This window comes from Monodelphis domestica, chromosome X (assembly GCF_027887165.1).
Source record: "Monodelphis domestica isolate mMonDom1 chromosome X, mMonDom1.pri, whole genome shotgun sequence".
In the NCBI taxonomy this organism is placed as follows: Eukaryota; Metazoa; Chordata; class Mammalia; order Didelphimorphia; family Didelphidae; genus Monodelphis; species Monodelphis domestica.
The window spans coordinates 35,719,440-35,744,779 of record NC_077235.1 but is presented as its reverse complement, the minus strand read 5'-3'; the positions used below and the strand labels follow the sequence as shown (position 1 = coordinate 35,744,779).

The 25,340-nt window shown below is 40.3% G+C and overlaps 1 long non-coding RNA gene across 2 annotated transcripts in view; it reads left to right on the top strand.

Annotated features, from left to right (window-relative positions):
• The window catches only part of LOC103103589 (uncharacterized), a 69,554-nt gene extending 45,070 nt beyond the window's left edge, over positions 1 to 24,484 (top strand). The window contains exons 5-6 of one of the 2 annotated variants that reach the window (XR_008914681.1): positions 430 to 1,826; positions 22,880 to 24,484. This is a non-coding gene — a long non-coding RNA (uncharacterized LOC103103589). The remainder of the gene's footprint in view (positions 1 to 429; positions 1,827 to 22,879) is intronic. The other variant, XR_001625475.2, reaches the window with a different exon arrangement.
• The last annotated feature ends 856 nt before the right edge of the window (positions 24,485 to 25,340 follow it).

The window sequence follows — 25,340 nt, the reverse complement described above, 5'->3', positions numbered from 1 at the left end:
TCTGGAGTTGTTCCCATGGAACAGCCTGAAAATGTACCAACCTTGGGTGAAAGCGTGTTACATACGTCCAGGGATATGCTGGGAAACACTTAACAGCTGGCTTTCCAAAACAATAAAAGTATATTCACGGCACACTTATATAACTTTTAATCTGTGTTATTAACATTTGCTCCATCATTTTCTGAAGTCTAGACAATGAACAGAATAGATCAAACCCTGATTTGCAGTACTTGTGTAAATGCTCATTCTGAAAATTTAACAACTGACCCCTCAAACAGGTTTGAGTTAGCTCTAACACACACCCCAGAACTGAATTCAAATACCATTCATTCAGCTCCTACTTTGTTCGAAGCAGTTTTAGGCCCTAGGAGAGGTGCAAAGATTAGATTAGACATGATTCCCATTCTTAGGCAACCTACTGTCTACTAGGAGCAGCTTCCAGTCTCCTGGAGTGGGCAACTAGCCGAGACAACCAGGTGGTTGTTTGCAGGCCCCTTGGTGATGCTGCTGATCTGGAGATGTGAGCAAATATAGGACTCGGTACACATATTTGAGTGTCTTCTTGGAGGTAAGAGATGAGCATGAGTGAAACCCAAGAAAGAGGTGAGTCATCTCAGGTCATTGTTTTAGGACTGGAGCATCTGCTTCTGAAAGGTGCTGGTGTCCATTCTTGGCCAGGAGTACCGTTCTGAGAGTTGAGAGAGGAGTAGGCTTGGAGAAGGGGGCAAGTCACACCCCTTCCCAGCATCTCCTAGGTCAAACTATCCCACTGTGATTTCATTATTTCTCCACAATTGTTGGGAATTTCCAGAAACCAAAGGACTTTATGTTTAAATCCTGATAGGCTCTGTTGATTCCATCAGTTACAAACCCTCTCCACCAACCTAGATCAATAACTTGCCAATAACTTAGTAGAGAAGTCTTGGGCCTGAGAGGTAAAGTGACAATCCTCAGAGTTCCCCAAGCTAGTGTGAGGCAAAGGGAAGCATGGACCTCAAGTATTCTTGACTTCAAGTCCAGCACTTCAAGCCTCCAAGCAATGCCACTACTATAGAAACAGAGTAATACCTTTCAAATGGAAAGAGTAATGATTCCCCCATTATTCACCGATTTGATTTATTCATTCTATTTCTCTTAGTGCAAATGCCTAAGAGCTGCCTGCCCTAGTCAATGTGGCCTACGGCTAAAGTAGTCCCCAGTGTTGTTACCTCTTGGTTTGAGCAGAGCACTAAACAAACCCTTGGTCATTCAGTCAACAAGTTTTTATTAAGTAGCAGGTACTGTGCTCAGCCTGGGAGAGTCAAAGGAAGAGGAAATATACTGGATTCCTGCCCTGGGGGAGCTCATATTTTAATGGGGGGATACAGCAAATAGATGGAGTAGATGGGAGGCAATCTCAGAGCCAGCACAAGGCCCTCATCTAGTGCAAAACCTTTATTTTACATTTGGGGAAATGGAGGCTCAAGAAGATAATTCAACTTCTCTGTGTTCACATAGCTAGTTATTAAAAGACAAAGAGCCAGCTCTCCTGATTATAAGCCTCTGGCTCCTTTCGACTATCTCATATAACATCTTCATCAGCATTAGCATTTTACTACCACTTTGACACATGAGATACTGAACATCAAGAGAGGATGATCACAGCTTTGAAATCAGTTCCCCAGAATGCTAGACCTTGTACCAGTGACAGACTGAGCTTCACTATTTTTTTTTATCTTGAACATCCATAGCAGAACTTGCCAAAGAGGGACCTGGACCAAATCCAAATGTGGAAGCAGGCCATATGAACCACTGGTTAGATCACCTATATTTGATGAGCAATGAAAGTAAGTTTACTCTCACTTCTGACTTCTACATAATTTATTACTTTTGTTCTAACTACTTCATAGTGCCTATATTTGACATCTCAGAAATGACTTGATTTGTCTTTTTTATTATTTTATTTTTTAAAAGATATTTCATTTTCCTAATTACATGAAACAACTATTTTCCACATATGTTTTCTGAAGCTAAAAGAGTCAAATTGTCTCCCTCTTATTCCCTCCCCACTCCTGGAAGTGGTAAGCAATTTGATCTGGGTTATGCATGTATTATCATGCAAAACATATTTCCATATTGTTCATTGTTGTAAGAGAATACTCATATAAAATCAAAACCCCAAATTAACTAGTGAAAAATCATATGCTTTGATCTGCATCTCAACTTCAGCAGCCCTTCTTCCCCTGGAGGAGAATGACATTCTTTGTCATAAATCCTTCAGAATTGTCCTGGATTATTGTATTGCTTATAGTAGCTAAATCTATCACAGTTGATCATTCCACAATATTGCTGTTACTGTGTACAATATTCTCCTGGTTCAGCTTATTTCACTCCACATCAGTTCATGTAGGTCTTTCCAGCTCTTTCTGCAATCATCCAGTTCATGATTTTCTTACAGCAAAATAGATTTACATCACCATCATATACCACAATTTGTTCAGCTATTCCCCAACTTATGGGCGTCCTCTCAATTTCCAATTCCAATATGATTATATTAAAAAAGTTTTGTACAATCAAAACCAATATAACCAAGATTAAAAGGGAAACAAATAATGTAAATTGTGATAACTTAAGTAAATTAGGGGAACTTAGAATTGTTTACCTTTCATGGAGAAGGGAAGAATTTATGACCAAAAAAGAGAGAACATTACAAGATGTGAAATGAATAAGTTCGACTATTTTAAACTTGAATGGGTTTGTACCAATATAACAAAGATTAGAAGGGAAACAACAAACTGGAGGGGAAAATTTATAACAAATTTCTCTAATAAAGGTCTCCTTTCTCAAATATATAGACAACTAAGTCAAATTTATAAAATACAAGGTATTCCCCAATTGACAAATGACCAAAGGATATGAACAAGCAATTTTTAGATGAAGAAATCAAAGCTAGCAATACTTATATGAAAAAAATGTTCTAAATCTCACTTGATTAGAGAAATGCAAATTAAAATGACTCTGAGGTACCATCTCATACCTATCAGATTAACAAATAGCTCTGAATGATTGCTTTAATTTCCTCTTCATTGATGGTGAATTCAGCCTTTTTATTTTTGATATTGGTAATTTGATTTTCTTTCCTTTTTAAAATCAAATAAACCAATTTATTTTATTTTTATGATACCAATTCCTAGTCTTATTTATTAGTGCAATAGTTTTCTTACTTTCCCTTTTATTAATTTCTCTTTTGATTATTAGGATTTTCAATTTAGTCTTTAAGTGGGGATTTTTAATTTGTTATTTTTCTAGTTTTGGGATATTTCAGACTTTCTTCTGTTTTTTCACTCTTTTAATTTGATTTTATTGTTTCTTGATGTCTCACGAAGTCATTAACTTCTATTTTCCCAATTCTAATTTTTAAGAAATTATTTTCTTCTGTGAGTTTTTGAACCTCTTTTTCCATTTGGCCAATTCAACTTTTTAAAATAGTCTTTTTTTCATGAGATCTTTATGTCTTTTACCCCCATTTGGCCAATTCTACTTTTGAAGCTCTTATTTTCTTCTTGTATTACTTTCATTTCTCTTTCTCATTTTTCTTCTGTCTCTCTTATTTGATTTTTTAATCCAGAGCTTGAGACCAATTTCCATTTTTCGTTCAGGTTTTGTGTGTGTTTGTTTTGATCTCATTGTTCCCTACTGAGTTTGTGCCTTATCTTTTTTGCCTCTCTGGTGAGGTGGGTTTTTTGCTGTTTGTTCATTTTCCTAGCCTTTTTTTTAAACTTTGATTTTTATCTTAAAGGTGGGCTCTGTTCTTAGAGTTGAGAGTGCACTGTCTTAAACTTCAGTCTGTCCCATTAGACTGTGATCTCCTTGAGGGTAGGGACTCTCTTTTGCCTCTTTTTTTTAACCCAGTGATTAGCACATTGCTTGGCACAGAGTAGGAGCTATATGGTTATTGACTAACTGGCTATTTGAAGAAGAAGAACTAAATTTATTCCACTTATCCTGAGAGGGCAGAAATATGATCAATGGGGAGATGGATTTTGACTAAATTTAAAGGAAGAGTTTCCCAATAATTAGAGCTATCTGACAATGGATAGAATTGCCTTATAAGGTAATGATCAACCTGTCACTGATAGTATGAAGTAGGACACTTCAAAAAGCGAGTCCAGACACCCAAAAATTCAGTTATTGGAACTGTTATTTATTGATTGATAAAGAATAAAGAATCTACCAGCTAGGACAGCCTTCCCTAGTGGAAGCTGTATCAGACTGACATTACAGGGTAGTTTATATAGGTTACAAGATACAAAGTCATTTCCTTTCATACATAGGTTCTTATTTGAGAATCAAACAAACCTTATCACAAACACAGTCAGTGACAATACTTTGGTTATTCAGGGGTGGTTAACTTTCACAGGTACTTAATTCACTTATCCCTAGTTAGCTAACTGTTATCTTGCCTTCTAACCTGACCTTTTTGATGTTCCTGATGTTCCTTTGTTTCCTAACCTTCATGATTCTCATCTTAGGTTAATTAGATTCTAGCCTGCCCCCTGCATAAGCTGCTTGACCTCCTGGGGGGACTGAGTCAGTTTCCTAAAAAATGCAGGAAGGTATTAATCTGCTTTCTCTACTCCATTTTTATTATCTAACCTGCTTCCCTTATTCAGACTACTTCAGTATTCAAGTAAAAACTTGATGGCCATTTGTCTGGGGTATTGTTGAAGATATTGATGCTTCTGGGAGGGTGGTAGAGCTAAATTGTAAAACTTCTAAAAGTCTCTTCTGATCCTCAGTGTCTATGTTTTGGGGAATTTGTGAATAATTATTGGCTGGATTTCTTAACCAAATGAAAGAAAATAGACGTGAATAAATCAATTCCATTCAACAAGAACTTATTCATTACTTACTATGTGCTAGGCATTAGGAATTCCAAGACAAAAATAAAATGGCCCCTTCCTTCAAGGAATATATACTCTACTGAGTGATATACTATTTAAAGAAATCTGCAAATCCAAATCATTCTCAAAGGGAAAGAGAACTAGAAAGTTGGGGAGTCTGAAGAGGAATCTTAAAGGAGATGGTGTGCAAGCTGAACTTTGAAGCCTATGAAAATAAGCCTATGGAACAGATCTGGAAAGTTATATGGGAGCCATACTGTGGGAGGGCTTTAAATGCTACACTAAAGGTTGATTTTGTCAGAGAAACTACTGAAGATGGGCACACAAATTTCTTCCTTTCATTTAAGTTTTGTTGATCAGGTATAGGAATGGAGTTTTCTCAGGACAGCTGGTCAGAGGCAGGATGAAGCATTTCTGTACTCAAAGTGACTGCTAACCTCAGAATCACCAGCCATAGAACTGGAAGAGAACTTAGAGGTCATCTAGTCCAACTGCTTCATTTTAGAAATGGAAAAACTGAGCACCAGAGAAGGGAAATCACTTGTTCAAGGTCATATTAGTAGGAAGCAGAAAAGAATTTGAACCCAGGCCCTCTGCCTCCAAATTCATTGGTCTTCCCCTGTACCATATTGCCCTTGTTTCTCTCTAAACCTGCCTAGATCACTTGCAGCCTCAGTTTGGAGTCAGTGGAGACATGTAGGTGAATGTTCTGTATAAGTTTCGTGGGGTTTTTCCCTGTCCTGGGAAAATGGAGATAACATCAGGGCCAAAAGGAACTGATGCAAATTGAGAAAGAAAACGTATAAGAATCGTGCCAAGATTCCAATTCTCAACCCCACCCAATTGTATTCCTTTCTTCCCTACCTTCCCTTCCTTCAGCGGCTGTTTGCTTCCCAGGAAGCAGCAGAATCGTTTAGTTGTGAAGTTGAGGAAATTAAAGGAGAGGAAAGGAAATAGGTGAGAGCTAATTCCATTGCGTCCCCAATTCCACATGCTCTAATTAGAAAGAATCCCCAATCTATGTATATTATTCAAGGGAGAGCTTGTTCTGGAACCAAAGCAGGAAGCCCATTCAGTTCAATAATCGTTCTCCTACTTTGGGACCCCAACCAACATTTCCCCAATTAATCAAGCTTACAAGCATGACAGCAAGAAAGGCTTTGGGAAGAAGTCATTTTTCCTTTTGGTTCTACATCACCTTCATTTCCAAAATTATGTCTGCCCTACACAGAGAACCATCCTTTATAACAAAAGACAGAGAAAAAAATTAATTCAATAGCACTAACCAACACATCACACAAACCTGACGGTAAATGCTGTGTTCCAAGCTCACCATCTCCCACCTCTGCTTCTGCAAAGAAGGAAGAAAGGAAGGAAGGTGGATTTTCTCTTCTCTTCTTCCAGACCAGACTTTTTCATTCTAATTGTACCACTTTCATTTTTTGTTTTCTTTTCTTCTTTCCATATAGATATATATGTGTATAAGTATATAGATTTGTACATATATGCATACACATGTATATATGGTTATAATCATTCCTGGTTCTACTTTCATGAGTGAATGAAAAAGTCATTTCTTAAGGCTTACTATGTGCAAAGCATTACTTTGCTTTATTAGCTCATGTTCCCATGCTTCTCTGGATCCACCATATTTAGACATCTTACATCTTACATATATTCCATTTCCTTCATATACCAACCTTTGCTTAGCCACTTCCCAGTCAATGGTTGTCTACTTTGCCAGTTCTTCGTCACTTAAAAAAGTTCTGCCACGAATATTTGGGGTTTATGGAGCCTTTGATCCTTTCTTTGACCTCCTTGGGAATGAGTTAAGTTTTTGGCTTGCTGTGGCTTCATTTGTTTGATACCAAGGTCAAACTTCTTCTTGGCTTCCTCCTTTTTTAAAACCCTTATTTTCCATCTTAGAATCATCCTGTGTATTGGCTCCAAGGCAGAAGAGTGGTAAGGGCTGGGCAATGGGGGTCACACAGCTGGGAAGTGTCTGAGGCCAGATTTGAACCCAGAATATCCCATCTCTGGGCCTGGCTCTCAATCACTGAGCCACTTAGCTGCCCCTGGCTTCCCCTTTCTAATAATTGCTGTAGCCTGAAGTCCACTTGGTTGGTGGGATGCAATCTCTTTCTTTCTAACCATTCTGCTTCTTTTTGTCCAAGAGCATACCTGGGAAGTTTCCACTCTTTGCAGCTTACCTACAGTAGGTGATCTGTTAATTATAAAGGGGACTTATTCTGTCTGTGCCCACTGGTTAAAACCTCAAGCCCCCTCCCTGCCATGGCCGTTCTTTGTTGTATCTGCTCCTGATTCATATGAGCAGTGGTAACTGGATTACCTGCATGGAGTGCTCTGTCAACACCTGTGAACAGTGGAAGCAATAGACACATCGATACTCTGAGGGAAAGGCAAGGAAGGGTACCAAATGAAGAAGCTCTGGTTTATGTGCTTGGTGGTTACAAAAGTCAGCACAGAGATCGTTTTATTTGCTATGCACAATAAGCCTAGGAAGCAGGGATTTCAACAGGTCACTATGAAAGATGGGGAGACTCAATTCCAGGCTTGAAGGAGCTTGTAAGCAAAGATGGAATTAGGAGAAAGTAGGATGGAGAGTCAGGAGCAGATTGGGTTCAATTGGGTTAAACTATGGAATACACAAGGGCCTCCCAAAAGTCCTTGTGCATTTTAAAGCTCTAAAAGCTTAAAAGCTATTTTATCTATTGACTATCCTTAAAACCTATAAAAAGGTGAAATTACACTAGAGCTTTGGGACACCCTGTATAGATAAAAGGGAATCATATGAGATAAGGCTAGAAAGATAGAGTGGAACCAGATTATAAAAGGCATTGGATAGCAAGACCAGGAATTTCTATCTTATTTTGGAGTCATGGAACGGGTCACCTCATTCCTTTGCTCCAAACTTTTCAGTGGTTCCTTATTTCCTACCCACTAATGTTCATTTTCACCTGTCTGGCATTCAAGACACTCCACAATCTACTAGCATCCCATTTTCCCCACCCATATTACTCTTCTCTACAGATTTATGTCCAGCCCAATTGGACTTTTCTCCACTCCTCAAAAACATCCCGTGCCTTTAATCACAATGTTTCCTCTGCTTGGAATGTCTTCCCTCCCCTTTCCTCATGGTTTTGATAACTATCCTTTAAACTCACTCTAATTCAGATGTCTACCTCTATTAAGCCTTCCATGGTGCTGCTAGGTGGCAACAAACTTCACATGGCAGTCTGTTTTTATCATTTTCTAATGTATTGATCCTGCAAAATGATGTAGCATAGCTATTTGTGTTGGTGTCTTATCCCTTGACTATAAGATCACTGAAGGGAGGGACGTGTCTTACCCAGACTTTTTCATCTTTGCCAGTCCTTGCAATACATACAGTGGGCACTTAATAAAAATGTCAAATATGGTCTACATGTATGTAAGAGGCTACTTAATGAAGATCTGAACCATGATTTCTTCTGATGCAGTGGCAGTATTCAGAAGAGGAGAGAGGAAATAGACATTACTGAGACAGAATGGATCCTATTTGGCATCTGGTGGGATAAGGGGCTAGGTAGATGAGGCGAGAGAACCAGAAAGGAGCGGAGCCTAAGATAACTCTGAGTTTATAAGCCAGAGTAGCTAGGAGTATGGTGGTGCTACCAATAGAAATGGGGAAGAGAAAGAGAAAGGCAGGTTTTGAGGAGAAGCATGGTTTCACTTGGACCTCTCAGGGAGTAGAAATGGAAGCAGTGGATGGTAGGAGTTACCCAGGCTGGACGAGAAAGACAGATGATCAATCAACAAAGGAAAGGGCATTATTCACATGAGTGACTATAGTCTCAAGCTTGTGTAGTGTGGGCTTTAAAATTAATAATAACTACATATTATATTTTTTAAAATGTATTAATAATAAGTAGGACAAAAGAATTGTCTGAATTCAGCCTGGTCGCAGGTCCAAAAAGAGGAAGAAGGAGCAGTTATAGCCACTTAAATGCAATCACACAAAACCTGGGGACGAAGGAGAGACTATAGGGAATTTGGGGAAATACAAAGGACTTCTGGGGAATGAAGTCAAAGGTTCAAAATTTATTCTCCATTTATACAGTAGGAAGGGAAATGAGACCACAGAACAGGACTGATAGATAGGGATAAAGGAGGATTAGATATGCCAGGCACCCTGAATGAAAAGACAAAGATGAAACAGGAAGATCTAAGGAGTCAGAGATCATGATGAAGGTGAACAAGGGCTAACAGAGGTAAAACAAGAGCTTGGGGGTAGGGATGATGGGGGGGGTCTGACCTGTGGTCTCTTGGTGGGCTGCTGAAGTAAGCAGAGTAAGTTCATTATTATGGAAATCTCTGAGGAGAAAGGTAAGGAAAGGCTCTGAGAGCAATCCCATGAGCTGGATTTCAAAAGTCATTGAGGAAGGAGCGAGAGCATCCAGGAGGTTGGCAAATTCCAAGGATTGGAAGGAAATTATATTTTATATGGCATAGACTTCCTTCTGCTAAGCTGGAAAAAGCCGTAGGTCTAGATCTAGGCAAGGCTTTAGCAAAAAACAACAACAAAGGAAATCTAGTGTCAGACTTCATGTCTGATGTTTGAGACCCTGTCAGGGAGGCCGCAGTAGACCATCTATGAAGAACATCTACAAAGTCACAGGGGGCTCATGTTCAGTCTGTGTCCACATGAATGAAACTACAGATTCTTAAAGTATTTGAAGTATGAACTTCCTTAAGCTATGTGCTATATCGGTTATTATGAATAAATAAGCAGACTTCAGAACTTTAAGGAAGCCTGGTTTTAATCAGTGTGGAGTCACCTCTTCTTCCCCCAATGCAGTTTGGAACCTTTCCAGCTTGGTAGGACCTGCAGAAAACTCAGGGTCATCTGCTTATTGGGAGGTAGCAGTGATGAAGGAATACATTTTACGATGACAGCATGAAGAAATGTTGGGAATGATTGATCAAATTCCCAGATATTTTATTGAAATGTGCTGTATACATAGGTATGATTCTTTGAAAAAGTCTTATCAAATCTGTGGCATCCTGTCTGGAAAATGGTAAATGAGAAAATGGAGATTTTAATTGAAGAATCATAGAAAATCCTCTAAATGCCTTTTAAAAATGGGTTTCTCCCTAACACGAGAAACCATTAGAAATCCATGTTTGAATTTCTAGAATCCTTGGAAAGCATTCATTTTGTCACAACTTCTTTGAAAACACTCTGCTATGTATATTTATGATGCCCCATAAAGTTAAGAATAACTCTGTGTTCTCATTTAGAAACCAAGGCAGAATCCAGAATCAATGAGCTATATACAGCTGTGTATTGAGACTAGGTTTCATTAATGAAAGGGATATGCAGACCTAAAAAAATCTGCATAAAATAAGTATTTCTCTTGAAAACAAAGTGCAAAAACCCTTAAGATTTCAGAAACAACAAACTGTGTAGCCACCCACATATTGGAGCCACTTCAGGAATCCTTAGCTGTTGGATTTGTGAAATCAATTGATACATAAAGATGCAGCTGTCTTAGTAATCAGAACTTGCTGGTTCAATGGACTGTCACTGGGGGTGTGAGTGCCTTCTGCACATATGGCCCCAGTCGAAGATCTAGAGTTGCTCATATCATCAAGTTAACACCCTGGGATATAGCAGTAGGGTTTTATCGGTGCCAGTTGTGAAGTCAACATGTGGTCTAACTTTGACTGGTAATTCTAAGGTTCTCTTCTCCTGGGAAAAAAGAGGGAAGGGAGGGGGAAGGACTGACTGTTTTGCTCCCATTATCCTTGTCCTATATCCCAAACAAAGCATAATGCTGGCTGAGATCCAGGTTAGAGCAGCCTATAGCTGCTGAACTCTGTTCTAATCAGATTCTATAACTATGGCAACAAGGAAGTATTGAGATTTGAGATTACAGCATAAGATACCGCTGAAAGTCACAAAATAGAGTGTTTTGTGGTAGTGTGTATACTCACATCCATAACTCATCCCTATAACACAGAGTGAATGGGACTTTGCCCCAGGGTGCTGACATTCAGAGGCTTGTGCTTCCCTCTTGGGGTCATGCATCCTTTCCTGTGTTCCTCCTTTGGTTCGCATCATTGTGCCATGCAATAGCACACACGTTCCTGATTCACCATACCACTCCCAAGTCCCCATGAGCACAAGGATCCAATCTTTATGGGACCATTCTCTGTTCCATGTCTGTTGCTCCATTTCCTGCTCTTCGTGCATTTTTGCCCCAGGCAAAAAGATTCTTAGTTGTGGCTCTGTGAATATTGTAGGTATTTCTTTTATTCCAAAGGATGGTTTTAGGCTTTGGGGAAATGGCAAGAATTTCTTAACCTCTGCACTCTGAGGGTGATCATATTGTTTACTTAAGAAGAAAGGCATGGAGTGCTGGTCTCAGGGTCAAGAAGACCTGGAATAGAATCCTACTTCTGACATTGAAGAGCTATGTGACTCTGGGCAAGTCATTTAACTTCTCTGAACCTCAATTTCCTTATCTATAAAATGAAAGTAATAGTACCTGTAATTCCTACTCCACAGAGTTGTTACAAGGTTCCAATGAGATATAAAGCACTTTACAAATTTTAAAGCACTATATGAGCATCTGTTATTGATATTTAGAGCCAGAAAGAGACTGTGTCTTGCCAACACCTCCTATATACCGTGTCCAAAGCTGATGATCTCTTCATCTTCTCTTGCCTAAACACCTTTCCTATGGTCTTCCGTGTTTCTGTTGAAGGCACCAACTTTTCTGTATCTCTGATGGAAGAGCCACTGGTAGAAACCTTGGTGTCACAGTTGCCAGATCCCTCTCTCTCTTCTCTCCTCCCTTCTCAAATAGCTGCATCTAATCAGCTGCCAAGTCTTGCTGATTGTACCTCCACACCATTGCTGATATCACTCTTCTTGCCTCTCCCACAACCAGCAGCTAATCCCAGGCCCTCCTTACTACTTGCCCCAGGTGTTGTCATAGCCTCCAAGTCGGGGGTCATTCTCTCTCTAGTCTCTCTCCTCTCCAAACCATCTTTTACACAGTGACCAAAAGATGTTACTAATGCAAGGTGGACCTTGGTGCTCCCTCACTCAAAAAGCTTTCAGTGTCTCTTCTCCAGGCCGCTACGACTGGGCTTCTGAACCTTCCTTGTGTCATGGACACCTCCTTACAATATTGTCTGCCTTCAAATGGAAGGAAATGTTTCATTTCATTCAGAAATCAATGAAAATAAAGATGTCAACCCCCCATTCAACCTCTTAGATTTCCTGAACTCTATCCATGGGTCCCTTAGAAAGCCCAAGTTCTTACCGCTGTTCTAATATTTAGTTTGGCATTCAAAAGCTCTTATAACCTGGCTCAAGCCTACTTTTCATGTACCCTTCATTCAAGTAATCCTGTACTACAGGTTTTCCCCCAAATTCACCTGCCATCTCTTACCTCTTCCATATTTGCACAGCTCTATCCCCATGTCTGAATTGCATTTCCTTTTGGCCTCTGCCTTTCCAATTCTTTATCTTCCTTCAAAGCTCCATTCCCATTGCTACTCTTGCTGTATGTAGCTTTCCTTGGATACCCTTCTTCCCCCATTAAAAATCTCTTCCTCCTCACATATTCCTAAAGTACTTGGATTTCTCTTGGGTCTTTTCATGTCCTATTTTGTGTAACCATGACCGAGAGTTTTCCAGTGCCTCTGGGCTCACACAGAGGGAGGTCATTTCTACAGGTGGTCGGACCCATGCAAGGAGGACCACTTTCTCTCTTTTGGCTCCATGTGCCCGCCTAGAGTTACTATAGGGCAGTCTCTAAAAGAAAATTTAGGCAGAATTTATGGCTAGATTTCCCCAAATGTGAGTAAAAGGAGTCCTCTGCTCCCGTGTAATTAATCATTTAATCTGTCAATCAGCAATCATTTATTAAGTACCTATTAGGTGCCCAGAACAAGTCTGAAGGTAACAATATGGGTCCCTATTTTTCATTTCAGTTGGAATGCAGAAGATGCAAAATGCTCCTAGGAGCCCAGTAACAGACACAGAAAACATGTAAAGCGTTCATATATCCCTAAGCTCTCAATGGGGAAAAAAACTGGTTTTGGGGCTGCATTTGAGGAATCCTTTTTACATATTAAAGTGAATCTCTTGCTCACGTAGAGTTCTATGCAATCTGTCCTGGAATCATAAAACTATTCTGTGGTTTAGAAGGCAAGGGCATTTTGGGGGACTGTTGAACAACTTGTCCTTCCCATAGGATCTATATTCTTCAGATACATGATAGCGGGGTGGGGGTTTGGCGGGGCAGAGTAGAGTCCAGATTTCTTTCCTATCCCTATGATGTGACTTTAGTCCTTCAGCTGCAAGGGCCATATGGACAATCCTCTTCTTTATCTAGAATTTCCAATGCCTCAACTCTCCAACTTGAGGTCACTTATGAGGCATTCACAAAGGCTGGTGCTGTTCTGAAAATGGCTCTTTTCTGTCTACAATGTTGGGTTCTGAAATCATGTTGCCAAGGTAATTTGAAATTCCCCCTTCTATCATAGAGGAGTTTGAGTTTCATAAATATTTTCTATGAACTCTTGTCTTTGGTAAAGTAGACACGCACATGTCTGTTTCTACCATGGCTTTCAGTAGGAAATCTATTAGTGCTCTAGTTTCTGCTTTCTCTTGGGCTGAAGAAGTCCACTCTGTAATTCTAGTCTCTGATCCAAGCCCAGAAGGCTGCAAGCAAGCCTATGTGACTCTCAAGGCAGCCATTATCAGTTCCTTGGAGGAAGGAGACTGTGAATATGCAGATGTCCTGTATACTCAATCATATCCTCCCCTCATGCTGATCTACTCTACTTCAGTCTTGTCTGCCTTCGGAATGGGAAAAAGGCGAATAAGCAAAAGGCTTATTCAGTCAATTTGCTTTCCCAGAGAGGGGAATGGGGAGGCTCCTCTGACAAAAGTTTATATTCTCAAGCTTTTGCCAGTCAATCATTCATCTTGGAGGCAGCCTTGGTCAATAGAAACTAGAAACCAGGCAGTACTTGTCAAGTGTCTTCTTTTTTCCTCCAATGCAAAAGAATTTTAAAAAATAATGCAGTAAGAAAATTTATAATAGATTGTCCTGTAAACCGAGGGCACTCTCTCCCACAAATATTCATACCATCATGGGGGAGAGTGAACATTTGTAGGGATCAGATATAAAGAGGACCCTCATGTGGGGACCACATGTGGCCAGAAAACATGTTTAGAGGAGTAACTCATACCTCCAGTGCATCAAAACCCACCAACATCCTATACCAATGTGTCTCTGTTTCCTTGCTCTGCTGGTATTGTGGTGTCTTTGTTAGGTTTGTTGCTCTCTTAGGGACTGCTGGACACCTAATCCCACTGAGAATTACCTTGGGGACTGTTGCTGCTACTAGTGGCTGGGCTCAACTCTTCATGACCCCATAGGCCATCTCACTTCCAGGCTTCTAAGTCAACGGTCTTCAAAACTTTTGGGCACTATGCCCTCTTATTGATAAAACACATTTTTGAGCATATCTCTTTTCTCTATAGACATATGTATGCACATCTTCATATGCATATGTATACATAATACTATATACACATTTTATGAATTTATACATACACACAAAAACCACATGTCTAAATGTGTCTATCTGTAGTGAGACTTTTGACTTATCTTCCCAACCTATACCAGTTCCCAGGGAATGCCTGGCTGTATCACCCCTTAATGGTTCCAGGGATGCCTCTAAGGAACGATGGGGTGCTTTTGGTGCTATTATTACTCCAAACCCCTATCCAGTGTGTCCCTCCATTCTCAGTTATCAGTAATTCCTACCTCAGTATCATTTAGCATGTTGACATATGATATGTTTTCAATATCAGTGATGAGGAAGATGGACCCTTATCAGGAAAGCCTGCCTCTCTGGTGTCTGTAAAAGCAAATTGATAGAACAGTTTGGCCATTTGTTTATTTACCTTTTCCTATTTAGAAGGCATATCAGCCTTGCTCAGCCTTTCACAAGGGGATATTTACTAAAAAGCTATGGCAAGAAGTGAAAACGAAAACAAATATTTGGCCCACCAAATTCACTCCAGGAGTACCTGTAGAACCATGATGACAAACCTATGACACACATGCCAAAGATGGCACACAGAGTACTCTGTGGGCATGTGTATCATTGCTCTCCACAGTTCATTACTAGAAAGGCAGAGGGACTCAGGCAGAGCTGCTCCCCTTCCCACTTTCCACCGTGCCTGATGACATTTTTTTCACATTCCCCCCCCCCCCGCCCAGCAGCCCATTGGGAGTGGGGAAGGTGGGTGACTCATAGGTGGCAGAACTGTAGTGGAGCAGAGTGCTCTGGCCACTCCCTTCTTCCTTTCTACACTCACTGAGGACAATTCTCACTTCACTCACCCCTCAGTTCAGCAGCCCAATGGGAGAGCTTCCTCCCTCCCTTGTGTGGGGTAAGGAGCGGGGGCACCAGGCACTTAGTCTGGGGGGGATAGAGCACATGCTCTCTGGCAGAGCAGGGGGTGGGGCATGGCACATAGTCTCTAAAAAGTTTGCCATCACTGCCTAAGAACCATTAGGGGGAGATGTAGCCAGCCATGCTTGGGTATGGCTTAGCTGTTTACAGGGGAGTTGCCCCTCTGTCCTATACCGGCTTCTTCTCTGACTCAATTGTGCAGCCACACAGTTTCTGCTTTGGACTCCTGTCATTGAACGTGTAGTGGCTTCTCTTAGTTTTCTGAGCTCACAAGAACATACTCTAGTTCTCTCTGTCTTGATTCTCATTTACTTAAGAGCAAGAAGGAACAAATGCAAAGAGGCAAAGAAACAAGAGGCACCATATGTTCACAAAGCAGTCGCAGAAGCCCTGCATATGCTCAGAATTGAGGGCAGAGCCCCTCTATTACATGATATTATGAACTTATAAAAGCAGGTCCCCAAATCCCTCATGCTGGTTGGCAGCCTCCTTGTACCTGCTCTGACAATTGCCCCCCCACCTCCAGTGGCCAGCCCAGTGTCCCTCTGCCTTCCATGTATATTCATCATATACATTTACTTCTACACTGATATATCATGTTCACTGACAGGAAAGTCAAGTAGTTCATTGGAGTCAGGAAGACTCTGAGTTCAAACCTGGCCTCTTACTAGCTCTGTGACCCTAGGCAAGACTCTTAACTTATGTTTTCCTCAGTTTCCTCACCTGTAAAAATGAGGATAACAGTAACAGTTACCTCCCGGGGTGTTGTGAGGTTAAAATATGGTAATATTTGTAAAGCACGTAGCACAGTGCCTGACACATAGAACATGCTCTGGGAGTGTTAGTTGTTATTATTAACCAATCATTAAACATTTATAAAGTACCTTCTGTGTGCCAGATGCTGGAAATACAAAAGGAGGCAAAAGACAGTCCCTACTTTCAAGGAGCTTACAATTTAATGTCCCTTATAAAACATACCCCCAGAATAGAATTAAAGAATAAGATGAAATAAACAGTATTATAAAAATAATTATTTATGATTTATTAATTAAAAACCTCTTTTCTTCTTTCATTCAAAATATTATTAACAATATTGTAATGAGAGCACTATGATTAAATGTGCTTTATTATTCTTTAAAACTTGGGCTTGACCCTTTGTGATTTAGCAATTAATTTTATTTTGATCCTTAGTTTTAATGGCTGTCAAAGCTGAAAAAGACACTTTGTAAAGATGTGTAAATCCCACTGGGATAAGTGCATAATCGGCTGTACCAACTAAATCATGATCCCCATTTTTCAATCCCATCCTCCAGTGATGCAAACATTTCTAGTAGAAAATCAGCTAGCAAACTTCCATCTTCCCTGTCGTCAATCGTTTGAAATAATCAGAAAGCGTTACATTTTATATTTTTAACCAACGACTTCAAAACCCCCTGGAAAAATGGAAGATTTTGAAACAGGATTGAAAATTCTGCTTCCAAGGGTTGGTGTTTTTTTAAGTGTGCAGCTATGACAGTTTTTATAGATGATCCACTTACATCATTTTTGGCAACAACAGCTTGGATTTTAAATGTCTTGCTAGTTCTGATGCTTCATCCTATCACAAGCTAATATCTCAAGACACAATATATGCTTAGGACAAGGTTCATTACTAATAGTATGTATAAATACATATTTCACCTAATCTTCTGGATAATTTTGAATTTTTCTGGCTGATGTCTCATCAGATTTGATTAGATTGTCGTTGTTTCTTACCTCATTATGTGGCTGATGAAGAGATGCTATTAAGAATCGTCAGCTATATGCCATTTTCTTGTTGTTTGCTTGTTGTGGCTCACATTACTGGCATCGTCTTCAATCTGTGTTTTTTTTTTGCCGGATCTTTTAAAGTCCCTGGTCTATTTAGTGATGGCTTGTTTAGTTAAGACTAGCTCATATAATCTGTGAAGCTCCTAATCTGGACTCCCATAAACTGGAAAACATCATAATACACTAAAACTGGATGGAAGTCATAATCAATACTGGGGTGCTCTGGAACCCCCAGTCTTACATACGAGCTATGACATGTGATCATCTGCCACAGGGACCAATGGAAAGGGCTAGAGTCAATACATATCTTATATATTTGTAAAACTTAATTTCTTTATTAATTTTTTAGATTAAGATGAATATAAAATGGAGTTTTCATATTTTCTTCCCATACCCCAATGTATCATATATATATATATATATATATATATATATATATATATATATATATATATATATCCTAGGACTGTGCTGGTGAACCTATGGCATGTGTTCTATAGGGGGTTGCTCCCTTGCCCATCTCCATCCATGCATGAAGACATCACTTGCCCCTCGATCCAGTAGCCCAATTGGAGCACTTCTTCCTTCCCCTGTTTGGGGTAAGGCAGGTGGCTCACATGCAATGTGAGGGTGCAGTTTGAGCACTTGGCCTCTGAAAGGTTTGCCATCACTGCCTAGGTGATGCCACTGTGCTAGATCATGGTAGATATATAAGTGGATAGCAGACAGATAGATAGGCAGACAGATAGACAGACAGACAGATGGACAGATAGACAGGTGGACAGACATAGATGGATGGAGAGACAGACAGACAAATAGACAGACGGACAGATAGACCAGACAGACAGACCAGACAGACAGACTGACAGACAGACAGACAGACAGACAGGCAGACAGACAGACTGACAGACAGACTGACTGACTGACTGACAGACAGACAGATAGGCAGACAGATAGACAGACAGATGGACAGATAGACAGGTGGACAGACATAGACGGACGGAGAGACAGGCAGGCAGACAGACAGACTGACAGACAGATAGGCAGACAGATAGACAGACAGATAGACAAGTGGACAGACATAGACGGATGGAGAGACAGACAGGCAGACACACAGATGGACAGATAGACCAGACAGACAGACCAGACAGACAGATAGATAGGCAGACAGATAGACAGACAGATGGACAGATAGACAGGTGGACAGACATAGACGGACGGAGAGACAGGCAGGCAGACAGACAGACTGACAGACAGATAGGCAGACAGACGGACAGACAGATAGACAGACAGACAGATGGACAGATAGACAGACTGACAGACAGATAGATAGACAGACAGGCAGACAGACAGATGGATAGACAGACCAATAGACAGACAGACTAGGCAGGCAGGCAAGCAGGCAGACAGATAGACAGACAGATGGATAGAGTGAGTGAGCGTGCCAGGCACTGTGCTAAGTGCTAGGGATACTAATATAAGCAAGTAAAACAGCCCCTACTCTCAGGGAGATTCCATTCTAATGAAAAAAGATAACTCATAAAGGTATGCAAAAAAAAGGGAGGGGTACCTGATCCTGGGTGGAAACATGGCAAAGTTACTGCAGAAGGTAGCCTAGAGGCCTTAATAAGATAAACAAATTGTGGTACATGTTGGTGATGGAATACTATTGTTCTCAAAGAAATTATAAAGTGGAAGAATGCCATGGGAACTGAAACAACCTCCAGGAAGTGATGCAGAGTGAGAGGAGCAGAACCAGGAAAATATTGTACACAGAGACGGATACACTGTGGTACAATTGAATGTAATGGACTTCTCCATTAGTGACAATGGTAGTGATCCAGGAAAATTCTGAGGGTCTTATGAGAAAGAACTCTATCCACATTCAGAGGAAAAACTGTGGGAGGAGAAACACTGAAGAAAAACAACTGTTTGATTACATGGTTCGGTGGGGATATGATTGGGGACGTAGACTCTAAATGATCACCCTGGTGCAAATATCAATAATATGGAAATAGTTCTTGATGAATGACACAGGTAAAACCCAGTGGAATTGTGTATCGTCTATGGGAGGGGGTTGGGGGTAGGGTAGAAAAAGAACATGATTTTTGTAATCCTGAAAAAAATACTCTAAATTAATCAATTAAATAAAATTAAAAAAAGAAAGCACCACAATTCACAGAGTCATGAAGAGTTGTACACAACTGAAAGGCTGAGCAACAAAAACAACAGCAAACCTCTCTAAGCCTCAGTTTTCTCTTATCTTAAATGAGGAAATTTGATTACTCTCAGGCCCTTTCAAAGCATTTCCACTGAAAAAGACTCAAATAAAAAGTTTATCAGTGGAGAAAAAAATAAGATAAACAGTCATCTGTCAGAGCCAAACAGTAGCACAGCCAGCTAATAAAAGCCAGGCATAGTGCCTCAAGGCTAAGATTAAATTTGTTGTTGTTCAGTCCTGTCTGACCCCATTTGGGGTTTTCTAGACAGAGATACTGAAGTGGGTTGCCATTTCCTTCTCCAACTCATTTTACAGATGAAGAAACTGAGACCAACAGGGTGAAGTAACTTGCCCAGGATGACACAGCTGGTGAATGTCTGAGGCCAGTATTTGAACTCAGGAAGAGTAGTCTTCCTAATTCCAGGCTCAGCATTCTATTCACTCTGCCTCCCAGGTACCCTTCAAAACCAAGCTGTGTTTCTACTAGGTTAAATATTTCTTTTGTCAGTTATCCTCTTAACAAAGTCCCATTGGGCAAGTCTATAATCTATACTGGGTGCTATACTAGGGGCAGCTAGGTGATTTAGTAGATAGAGCACCAGCTGGACCTAAAGGTGGGTACACTTAGGTTCAAATCTGCCCTCCGACACTTACTACCAGTATAACCCTGGCAAGTCATTTAACCTTTCTTTGCCTTTTTCATCATCTGTAAAATGGGGATAAAAATAGCCCCTACCTCCCAGGGTTGTTTGTTGTGAAGCTCAAAGGAGATACTATTTGTAAAATACCTAGAACATAAGTGCTACAAGGATGTTAGCTGGAATAATGACGATGATGATGATCAAACAAGATGTAATTGTAACAAGCTTAGTACAGGGCCAGGCACATAGTACATGCTATATAAATGTTAATTTTTGTTATTACAATCAAAGGAGATAATAATTGGAAGAGCTTAGCATGCTTTGAGGTATATTTTAAGTACTATATAAACATTGTTGTTGTTATTACTCCTACTATTATTATACTGAGGAAAACACCTTCCAGTTCCCAACGAAGGTTTACTCACTGTAAACTCATATTGGTTGGTTGATCAAGAATTTCAACAAAGTGACTTTTTTGATCAACTCATCTTACACTAGCAATATACTGGTTTGGTCGTGTGCCATTTCTCCCAAGGAGATAATGAAGTTCATGGAGGGCAGAGATGATTTGGGATTTGTTTTCTTGGAGCCCAGCATGGTACATTGCACATAGAAAGCATTTGGTAAGTGTTTGGTGAATTGAATTTGAAAGCACTTTAGTCTTTGGGGAGGCTAAGGGTCTGGTAAATCCAAGATGGCATTGTTATTATTGGTACTTAGCTCAATTCTATCTTCCACAGAATAGTTGTGTGAGTTTGTAGAATTGCCCCAGCAGCTGAGAAGAGACAGAAGTGATTGTGTGGCACTGAGGCAACACAGAGAGTCATAAAGAAGGGAGTGAGAGCCAGGGTCTGAGATTCAAGGTTCCAAAGTATGAGGCATCTTGCCAAGCCTTGATATATTCTATGTAATCAGGAGGCAATATAAGGAAATCAAAGGTCAACACAGGTCACACAGTATGGACCAGATGAGAGAGAAAGGCGGGTTGGCTGGATTTGGACAAGGTTAAGGTGAACCAATCACAAATGGTTCTGAGTGAGCTGTTGCTCCTGTAGAAGTCTCAGGTTTCCGAGGCCTTTTACCCCTAGCCAGCTCAGGGCTAGCTGGTTGACCTGGTTCCCTGCAGTGGGAATGGGAAAGGTAAAAGAATATGTATGAATTTATATAGTACCTACTATATAACTGGTATAGACACTGGGCAGATTGTAGGAGTCCCATTAACTAGATTTTTTCCCATTTGATCGTTGCAACTTTCAATATTCTCAAGGGGGTCTCTTTGCTGATTAAGGTTGGCTCCCACCTTCTTGAAGTAGGGAGCTGTCTTTATTGATCTAGGGGGATCTGTCCATTTACCTTCTATGAGTGACACTCTGGCCTTTTCTTCATCATGGCTCTCTTCTCCTGAAGAGCAGGAAGACCAAAATCTTCCAAGGTGGGCCAAAATAAGAACTTTGGCCAGAGGAAGACTCTAGTTTTTGCACGGCTATCCGAGCCTGCAAGGCCTCAAGCCTCAGGGTGTTTGGGAGAACTGATGGTGTCATATTTAGTATCAATCTTGTCAGCTTAGTCCTTGAGGATATAACCTCAGGAAAATGGTAAGTAGAGTCAACTCTGATGTGGGACCCAAGTTATAAGTGAAGGGGCCTCTTTGTAGTGGTGGGGCACCCTGGATACTGCCAGATTTCATTGATCTGCTAGCCAGAAATAAAGGAATTGAAAAAAGACAAGATACCAATAAAAGCAAAAAGTAACATAGGAAAGTTAAAGGATTAGGAAGGAAGAAAAATGGAAGCGATAAAGGTTATTTAGCAAAGAGAGAAAATCTAGAATCTTTTCAGTACATACCTTTCTGTGAATGACTTCCCAAAGTTAGGAAGTAACATATACTTCACAGCTGGATTAGAGTCTGAACCCTCAAATGAAAAGAAGAGAGCTAACATTTTTATCAAAGTACCTGACATTGAAACCATAGCATTGGAAATGAGCTCTAAAAATGGGTTTCAGTGACAGGCAGAACAAATTCACTGGATCTCTTCCAACCATATTCGTTAAGTGCTTTCCCTGTTAAAATTAAAATATGTTTTGTTGGATGCTTTCTCAGATAACTTTGCTTTACTTTTCCCCTCTATGTTTTCTGAGAAATTTGGTTATCTGTCTGCCATGAACATGTTACATTATGTAGTATTGTAAAAATGGTCATTTCCTGTACATATCTTATAAATCTATTTACCTTTCAGAGAAGGATTTTTTCCCATTGTATAAATTAAAATTGCATTCTGATCAGGGGGCAACTAGGTGTCTCAGTAGGTTGAGAGCCTGGCCTGGAGGTTCTGTGTTTAAATCTGACCTCAGACACTTCCTAGCTGTATGACCCTGGGCAAGTCACTTAATCCCCATTGCCTAGCCCTTATGGCTGCCTCTTCTGCCTTAAAATGGTACTTAGTATTGATTCAAAGTTAGAAGGTAAGGGTTTAAAAAACATACTGGTTGCTCATGGTCATCTTTGAACATATCAAAATTAATTTGTAACAGTGGACTGGATTCAGTATTCTTCTTTGACATAGACATTTCTATTGACAATTGATTTCAATACATTACGTGTAGTGTTCTATAATAAAATCAATCGAATAATAATGGCTAACATTTTTGTGACACACTTTAGATATGCTATACATCATTTGATATTTGAGAGACAACTGTTTGAGAAATGAAATATGCTTTTCATAGGAAATGTATTAATATGCCAGTCACTTTTAATGCCTCCTGTCCTCTAGGTCCTGAGACTTATCCTGCACAACCATCTCTCTTTTTTTCAGTTCTATACTGCCTGCTCCTTCAAGTTTTCCTAGTTGTTGACCTAGAATTCCTTGCTCTCCTGGCCTTTGGGCACTCTTAGAGAGATGTGAACCGTCATCCCTAGGTAAGCCTCACCATCTCATTTCTCTGCTTCTTCTGCAGGACTGCTGACCATTCAAGAAGAAAGGAAAAAGATTAAGCTGATTTTGCCCTGTATAAATTCCTGCTATCACAGCATCATCTGGACCCAGCCCTTGTTGCTACTTTACAGTCTCCTTGTGCTCTGCTAGCCAATTTCTATCTCATTTGCCATAATCTCTCTGTTAAGCCTTTTCCTTCTCTCATTTCTCCCAGTTCACTGCCAATCTAGTGCAGCAACAATAAGAAGAGGGACTGGATCTGGGAATTCATTGATGTAAGGAGCTCCTGAGTGAGGAGACTGCTGCCTTTTTTGCAATTTAGACTCTTCAGAGAATCGTCTAGAACACTGAGAGATTAAGTGACTTGTCCAAGGTCATATGGTCAATCTGTGTTCCAAGGCCATTTCTCTCTTCACATCATCTATCTAGGAATCCTATGATCAAAGGAAAGGAGGTTAGTCTGGCATGACCTGTTCTTGATGAAGTCATTGCTTTCTTGTCTAGCTGTTGACTTCAAATTGCTTTAATAATAGGTTCTGGAATTTTGTCAGGAATCCAAGTCAGATTCACTGGTCTTTAGCTTGCAGTTTCTGATCTCTTTGCTTTTCTTACAAATTGGGGAAAACTTGCTTTTTTTTTCAGCCTTGTAGCTGTTCTTCATGAGTGGCTCAGTATTCACATCTGCCATTCCTTTCACTACCTTAGGATGTAGTTTCTCTAGCCTTGGAGACTCACATTCATTAAGGACTCCTGGGGAGTCTTTTATTATTTCCCTACTTTTCTTGGCATAAAACTCCTTCTTCATCTTTTTTGTTATGTCCTTGTGCTCAAAAGATCATTCTTCTCAGAGGAGACAGGAATTAAAAAATGAGTTGAGCGACTCTGACTTCCCTCCATTGTCCAGTGTAGTCCACCTCAACCTGCAGTCCTACCCTGGCTTTGATCTCGTCTTTTCCCTAATGTAGCTAAATCTTACCCCAAATGACTACTTTTATTGGATATAGTATTCCTTTCTGGGTTTAGCTTATTCTGAGCTTTAGCACTCCAGACACTGTTCTTACCAGACTATGCCACACATTTGTATTCATCCACTTCTCTACCTTTGTTAGCATTTTCTCTATTTGAATGTGTGTATTGCTCATGTACGTCTTTTGTATTTCCACACGAGTCATCCAAAATGAGGCATTTCCACTGAATCCCAAAGTTCCTTGACTTTTGACTTGCCACTGGACTTCGATGACTCTGAAAGAGAGAATGAGACTGACGACTTTGTGTAACTCTACCTCACTTAAAATCCAAAGTCAGAAGATGTCACCAGTGATTTCTTTTAGGATTTCTTCAAGTACAAAGGATAGCAGTCAATGGACCAATATCTATATCTATCCTATCCTATCCCATCCTGTCTATCTGTCCATTCATCTCTCTCTCTCTCTCTCTCTCTCTCTCTCTCTCTCTCTCTCTCTCTCTCTCTCTCTCTCTCTCTCTCTCTCTCCCTCTCCCTCTCCCTCTCCCTGTCTCTCTGTCTCTCTCTCTCTCTCTCTCTGTCTCTCTCTCTCTCTCTGTCTCCCTCTCTGTCTCTCTGTCTGGTCTCTGTCTCTGTCTTTGTCTCTCTCTCTGTTTGTCTCTATCTCTGTCTGTCTGTCTCTGTCTGTCTGCCTGCCTGCCTGCCTGTCTGTCTCTCATCTTGCTCACTCCTCTCCAAGGGAAACTATGAGTCCTGCCTAGAAATAAGAAGGAAAAGGGACCACAAGGATGACCTCTTTATTTTCCTCAAACAGAGAGTAACAGATTAGAATTATACGTCTATTCTCCTAATTATTGCTAGTCTAGGAGAATAATTATTTTATTAGGTTCAAGCCACTTTTCTGTGGGTTCTCCAAACTTACATCCAAAAGTTTGACCCCTGCCCACCAAATGCTAGTTACCAAAAAAGAGCAAATAGAGGATAGTAAGTAAATGCATTATCCAAGCAGAGTACAAACATGAATCAGAGACGTTATATAGATTTCAACTCAGCTGAGAGAGAGTGGTACAACTCAGTCAAGGGGGAGTTCCCCAAAGTCGCCAGGTATTCAAGCTGTAATTCAGGGACATGCTGAAGATTTAGATGTCTCTTATATGCCTGCTTTTCAAAGCCTGTTTTCTTTCTCTTCTGATCTCTCCCTGAAGAGAGTCTGGAACTGCAATGCCATCTAAGTTAGAAGGAGGAAGAATGTCTCTTTTCTTCAAAGCCTTTGTGCCAGTTCCACTCCTCATGTATGCACATAGTGTCATGTCATTATTTGTTCCACCAATAAGGAGAATCTTATGCAAATGTTCCAGATTTGAGACCTGGTTTACA